The sequence below is a fragment of the Heliconius melpomene genome, chromosome 10, assembly GCF_056956725.1.
Source record: "Heliconius melpomene rosina isolate 202511_hmr_F chromosome 10, ASM5695672v1, whole genome shotgun sequence".
NCBI lineage: Eukaryota > Metazoa > Arthropoda > Insecta > Lepidoptera > Nymphalidae > Heliconius > Heliconius melpomene.
The window spans coordinates 15,970,882-15,979,080 of NC_140398.1; positions in this window are offsets into that span (position 1 = coordinate 15,970,882).

The following is an 8,199-nucleotide window of genomic DNA, read 5'->3' on the forward strand; positions in this document are numbered from 1 at the left end:
GCATGCGCGAAGGTGTCTCAACGGGTAGGACTTTATAGACATTTATCTTATTTATGTTAATTTACATAAGAATGTACAAATAATAAACTATATATAAACCTTCCCTGAGAAATACTCCACCTAATGGTGAAAACCGCATCAAAATCCGTTGGGTGGTTTAGTAGAAGAAGAGTTAGAAAGTTCAGACAGACACTAAAAGCGACTTTGTTTTATAAGATATAGGATAGAACTAATAACAAGTTATGCCTATCCCTATAAAAAATAATAATGAACATGTTAAAGAAATGGTCGGACCCTCCCACTATTGGTGTGATATGAGATATCTTTTTATCATTACATTTTTGTAACTTTTCCGTGGTAATAAAAAATTTTACTCAATAATTCATAGAAAAATTAATGTAGATATATAACGCAGTATGAAGGTCAGACGGAAATCGGACAATACAGCAATTTAATCTAACATATGCTATTGTTCCAATTTGAATAAGAGAAATATATTTATTGAGGTCACCATAGACCAATGGAAGGGTTTGATTGTAAGCGTGATGGTTGTTTGTTCGATGTTCACTCCGAGGAATGTTTTTGTTTTGTAACTACACTCTGAGGCCCACACATGGCAGGGTAGGCAGATAGAACCCGGGATCCTAATGTTAAGACACTTCCGTTCCCCACTTTCTACACACCACCGATCCCCAACTTCTCAGCTTTCCCCACTGGCCACAAATGTCAGGCGAGGAATGATTGGCGGCGTAGAGTCCTACCAGTCGACAGGTAGAAAAAATATCTTTGAAAAGAAAAATGTTGGAGTTTTTCAACAACTGAGAAATAGTTTATTTTAGTTCAAAAGATTCCGATCGTTTAATTTATCTTTTAGGATATTGAATATGTAGCTAAATATATTTTAAGTATTTTAGTTTGAATCATGTTAATAAATTCAATATGTAATGAAGAATGTGTATACAGAGTCATGTCAGTTAATGATTGTATTTTCTGATTACATCGATAGCAGAATAAAATTGATAAAATTTATGGAATATTTTTAAGAGTTTTAAAGTGTTATTCCACACTAGAGACACCAAAATATAAATATTTTTAAGTTTTACATATTAAGAAAAGACTCATAAATTTCAATAAATAGCCTAGATGAAAAATATGTATATTAGATATTCTCTAAATTATAACAGTGTAACTGATCGCTTTTTACCGAGCTACTTCTTTCGTTCCCAAGCAAACCCAATTCTACACTTTTCAAAAAAATCAAATATAATCAAATCATTTTACATTTTATGTAATTATTTATATTTTTCATTAAAGTACCAATATGTATATAGTAGGTTAATATCGACTTCAAGTACCCCTATGTTACGCAACGCCCAAATCTCATAATCGATGTCCACTTCGATTCACGGGTTATCACAAACGCAACACTGAAGGTTGTGACACAGTTTTCTTCTGTTTTATCTTTTAAGTGTGCGTTTGATGGCTTAAATATAGTTTTAACTATAATATGTTGTGAACGAAAGTACTTTTTGGTCGAGTGATAACGGCTGTTGAAACAATTTGATATAAATGTTTCTATTTTATTTATTATCGACTCACTTTTAAGCAGTTAAAGCAGGGCAGCAGGGCTTCGCCCCGATCAATACAATCAAATTAAGAACAATCAATTTTCACTCAAAAGTGAGAACGAAAAGTGAATAACGGAGTCACTTCTGAAAGGAGAGCTGTTCCTTTCTGTCTTTCTACCTAAGGTATTTGGTACAAAGATAGTTTGAATGACTGTAATAAATTATTTTCCTGTAGAAATAGAATTTCAGGAATTATGTTGTTACCAGGAATTTATTATACGGATTATAATTGAATTTTCCTTTATTATTACTAATGTTAGCTTAAAATAAATAATTGACTTTGGTTGTGTTGTATGTCACCGCTTACATATGATTAATCTTTTACAATATTTTAAGTAGATTAAATAAGTTAAATATACCAATAATAAATGAGTGGAAGATGGAAAACCACAAAGTTTTTGTACCTATACGAATAAATTAAGCCTGAATGACAGAAAAACTAATGACCAATGAATGACCTTCCTGAAGGAAAATGGAATATAATTTCAGGAACTGTTGCTATCGTTTCTAGGAAATTATTGTATGGATTTTATGGAAAATTTTCCTTAGCTGTTACTAACCAGGTTTCAAAATTTGTGACTTACCTACTGTTTGTTTTTTATACAATGCTTAAATGAACATATATTTTCAAAATTGTATATAGTAAAATGTAACAATTTTAATCTATCCGCACGAAGCCCTCTGCCTGCCCTACTATGCGAGAAAAAACGTGACACGACGAAGAAAACTTTCACGCATCTTCCACAGCAGAGAGAATGTCAAAGAAATGGCAAATGTCGCTGAATTCCGCGTATAGCATGGTTGGCTAAGGGACCTAGTGTTAAGACAGTCCTGTTCACCAATTTTCGAGACATAGGAAGAAATTGAAAATAATCCATTCTCCGAATGGAAATCGAACCCACAGCCGACGTGCCGTTGCTCCATAGAACTTTGAATGAACAAAAAAGTTGAGTAATTTATGTCTGTATATATAATTCGCAATACAGCATATCTATGGCGGATACTGATATTTTTTTATCTGTTTATTATTACTTAATGTTTAGACAAATTAATGTGTAATGTAAAATTAATAATACAAAAAATAAATCGTTTTGTCGTTTTGTCGAGAGTGAAAAGATATTTCCGTTTGAAAATGAGTTTTAAACACCTGTTATTTAATTTAATCTCCTTTTGTATATTTTTTTTTATTTAAAGAACTAATAACTATACAGACATTGGATTTTTCCATATCATTATCATTATAATTTTATATTCTTCCACATAAAAAAAATGAATATTTACTCTTCACCTAAGGCTCATGTGGTATATGTACATATGTTTTAGTAATTAATGGAGGTTACTTTCTTTCTCATGTTAATTACTAATGCGGTCGACAATTTTTTTTTTCATTTGGTTAATTTTTTTAATTCTCTTGTACCACAGTAGATTCTTAAAAACATGGACCCTTTTACAACTTTTTTTTTATTAGCTTCACTAGTATCTCGCATATAGCAAGGTCGGAGAAACTAATGGTCTAACCACCGAGGACGCAAAAGATCGTGCAAAATGGAGTAGTTTGACTAGGAAGGCAGACCCTGGCAATAGCCGGGATTAATGCCAGGAAGAAGAAGAAGAAGAAGCACGGTCGGAGGAACTAGTGTTAAGATAACTGTAATCTCCACTTTCCGCTCATTTTTAGAGACTACATACTATACTATACTTATACATATTTATGAAGAGGCCAGTTTTGGAGCAGGGGCACTTTAACATTACAGGTTGTAGATTCGATTCCCATTTGAGGTAATGAAATGTTTAATATGTTTATTTCTTCGTTCTGGTTCAAGGCAAAGCGCGGCGTTGAGTTCTGCACGCAATACGTTCAAAATTCAGCGGAAAGAGTGGATCGGAAGTGTCTTAATAGGAACCTAGTGTTAAGACACCTCGTCTTAACAGGTTCCCAGGTTCTTCTTGCCTCTCCTGCTATGTGCAGGATACAGAGCGAATCTACCAAAATATACATTTTTTATACATTTTTTTAGTTAATAATACAATTTTGCTCACACAAGAACACTCAATCTTTGATAACATTAAGAAATTATACACAAAGTTCACATATAATTATCTATCTATATAATTATTTTATTACGAATTAACAGTACGATTATAGACGATCCAAATTTAGGTAACCTACATTAGAAAGAGAGTGTTAACGTTCCGATAAGCAGTTTATAGGTTATCAGCTATATTCAGATATCTATCTACCATAGTGGTTTAGACAGCCGCGTGTAAAACAAAAAAATTGTTTAAAATAATTAAGTTGTTTTTTTAGCTTCACGCTGTATCCCGCACATTATATATTCGCGGATTTCAACGCCGTGCTTTTGCCTCGTAACCGGAGCGGAGAAATAAAAATATTAAATATTCCATTTCCTCTGCTGTATATCGAACTCATAACCTGCCGTGTTTACGCTACGCTTGTACCACATCACCACGACTGATATTTTCGTTATGTTTAATTTTTTAAAATTAGCAGAGAGAATGAACCCGTGCCTTCATTTACCCCGTCCTTCCCATAAAAAAATTAACAAAACCCTTGCGTTGTAAGTAGCAAAACTAACCAAAAAAAAACATCAAACTATCATTAATAATCAAAAAATCACATACAAAAAATCTTAATTATTCTTAAAATTATGCAAAGATACATATATTTAGTATAAAGCTGATAATAGCATATATTATGCATTGTGAGACACGTGCGCCCCGGTGCCGGTGTGATATTCAATACATTCACCCGCTGCCTCTGCGCTCTAGGGTTACGTAACGTAATGCCAACTTTCAATGTCGCGTGGCAAAGTGCGTTTTACCATCCGCTATGATAAATGGAATAATCTAAATTAACATTTATATGTGGATTTCTTTTATGTTTAGTGAAGCCTTTCTAAAGAAATTTTTATTTTCATTCAGTGGAGGTAATGTATATATTTTTTTCATTATATTATATTAGGTGGTGTTAAAATCCTCCATTCCCCCCCAGAAATGGATCCTCCTAGGAGTATTCCGAGGAACACTAGGTTCCTTTTGCCAAGAGGCAGGAGAGGGCCCAATTTCTTGATTGTAGGTCAAAGGGAACTACAACTAATAAAAGTTTACATACTAAAGATGAGTCAGTACTCATTTTGTTCAAAGTGAACTACAATTATAAGCTTATCATTGTGAGTCTATTAGGTTTTACATTCTTCAGGTTATTTCCTTTAGTATAGGTAATATATATATATGTTTTTATTTATTGTCAAATTTCATAACTAAAGAATAGATATTCATTTCGCAGCGATCTTAACAAAAATTGTCCTTACAAATGAACAGACACAAGAAAGACAGATAAAGATAAGCAGAAGAATAACAAAGTGATTCTATTAAAGTTCCATTTTTGTATATTGAAAATAAAACCTAAAACCAAAGATGGGTACCAGATATGCATCTGGTAAAAAGTATAATGAAGTAAATGTATTCGAACATACATATGTATATCGTAATATTTGTCTTAATAGCCATTTAGTAATAAACTACACCTATGTATGTCTTAACTAATTACAATAATAAACACCTAATAAATAATAAATAATTAAATAATATATAATAAAGCGGAAGAGTTTGTTTGTTTGTTTGTTTGAACGCTAAGATCTCTGGATCTACTGGTCCGATTTTCATTGTTTTTGTTTTGTATGAAAGCTGCATTCTTCAGAAGTGCTATAGGCTATATAACATTACATTACACATATATATTAATATATTTTAAAGTACATTCTAATTTGACATGCAATTTATTCTGCCATGTTAATAACAACCGTCGTTGCTACGCGACCGCTACCGCGACGTTTTGATATTCATCCTTATGAAAATAAATATAATAGTCACTTTTAGCATTTTATCTAGATCGAAATTATAGTTTACTGTATAACATTCTAATAAATAATTAAGGAGATGTCACTGATTCCAAATGACCTAGCCACCTAGCGGGCGGCACAGTATGAACGACGCGAACGGGCAGAGGACGTTGACGGTTTTATAAATTTTCATACATTTTCGAACTTTATTTGTTGTTTATAATTAATTTAAAATACACTTTGATTCTCTTCTTATTTTATTTGATATTGCCCGCTAATTATCCTACTTGATAGAGAGAAATGTTTAGTTATTTCGTAGAGTCGATATCTATGTACGCACGTACGGAAAACTTTAGGTACTTTTCCTAATATTAAGAATACCTATCCTTTAGTTACTTTTAATCCTTTTGTTAGTTCATTTCAATAACTCAGATAATTTTTTCTAATAATGTGTATCTACTTATTATTCTTTTTGATTATTTGAGCTTATATTTTCTTACTAATTCTATTGAGAATTGAAAATAATTTCATGAATATATTTAATAAATATTCTTATAGTTGAAGCAGGCGTAGCCGCGTCCGGGTCCACTAGTAAATAATACATTCACAAGAATAATGCAAGACACTAATTATTAGAAAACTTTCACCTTTTACGACTTGTTGCAAAATCTACATTTATTGCAACCTTTATAATATATTTCCAATATCGTTGACAACCGGTTTCTATTTCTATCGTTAATGAGTGACGTCAGGTGCCTTGTTAATAATTTAACTACATATTTATGCATATGGAATTTATATACTGTATAAATTGGTTGAATTATATACAAGAACTGCATTTTTTCAAAAAATGGTGAAAAATGCGAAACTGAGTATCTCTTAACACTAAGGTGTGTTTAAGTGATTTATTAATCACTCATATTATTATCAATAAAATAAAATCAATCATATTATTATAAATACCTATAAAAAAAAATTAAAGAAATTATTGGAAAGAATCTGATAATAATTGCTTTCTTCAACCAAAATCAGAACCAATTAATTTTCCTCCACATATATGTAACCACACCTACTCTAACAATCGCTATAATTCAGGCCCATCCAATAATATATTTTGAAAGCGGTTATTAACCTAAGAAAAAGATAAAATGTAAACAGGGAAAGTCCACAAATAAATATAATGAAATCCATTGATTTAGGACATATTCCAAGAAAATTTTTAGTTGCTTGGGAACTAATTGTAAATTATATACAATTTAATTGTACCTTACACTTTAGGTGACCACAATGACCATCAAATCTGTATAGACTCCTCGAACTGGTAACCTCTTTAGCAATAAATGATTACTGGCAGCTGTTTTAAAATTTTACCTGACTGAATAATTTAATAACATGTTTTTTATTTTCTTTTTACATTAAGCAGGCTAAGTGGACAGAACCTAGTGCTAAAAAGTTTTGTAATGCACCAATTTAACGCGAAATTTTAAAAAGTTTTAGTATAAACATGTTCATATCAACTGCGATTGAGTTCCACCATTCAATACGTAATACATCTAGAATTCAAGGAACGGAAGTGTCTTAATAGAAACGGAATGTTTTAACACTAGTTTCCCAGGTTCCCTCTACTACATAGGGTACTATGGGACAGATACAACAAAATATCTATAAAAAATATCTGTCAATACTATCCCATTGTATCACAATGGCCGCCATACCTATATTCTAATATATATAGACATAAATTAACCACAATAGCTAGAAAACTATAATTATTTCTTATAATTGCGGCATACGGAACCCGAGTAGGTGTGATCGGTCACCTTTGACCGTTTCTAATAAGCTATATGACAGGAGTGTGATGTCAAACGGCATTGTAATGAATCACTGCCCATAAAGGACTATTGCGCAATCAGTTTCAAACTTTTCCATTTAAAGCAGTGTGTTTAAAATTTGTATTGAAAAATAATATTATGCTATATTGGTTAATGAAATAGGAGGTGGTGTATGACTGTAGACAGCTTCGTGGGTTCGATTTTCAATTAAAGATTGTTTTGTTAATCTATCTTTATTTTATATTTTTTGTTTGTTGGCAGTTCTCCATTTTCTCCATTAACTGGCGAAAATCAACGTCGCCCTTTGTCTAATTACTAAAAGGAGGAAATGAAAGTAATGCATTCTCCCGATTACAGACTGCGCCGCTGCGCCATAACTTCCTTTTTAGTTATAAAAAACCTGGATTAAATTTAACTAGGACATGTATGTCTGAAATTTTCAAAAATTTAAATTAAATTAAAATTAAATAAAATTAAATAATTTTAATTTAAATTTAACTTTTTAATTAAAACAATATTTTGTTACATTTAAAATAAGGTAAATATGTAAAAGGAACCTGTATTCGTCGCATCCTTTACACTTTCGTAGTTGTTTAGGTAATATCCTTTCAACAATGCTGGATTTCTATTATTACAAGTCAGTGTTGTAAATGAAAGTGATTTCGCTTCACACTAACTTAAATTAAAACTTAAACTTTAAAAAACTAGTATAAATAAAAAATAATTAATTAACGCCGTTGCCGTTGTGGCGCAGGGGCTCAAACATGCAGGTTTAAACGCGACGATTATAGCTTCGATTCTCACTCGGGAAAATGAAATTAACATTTTCATCTCTTCGCTGTGGTAACGTAGAAAAACACGGTGTTGGATTCCGCC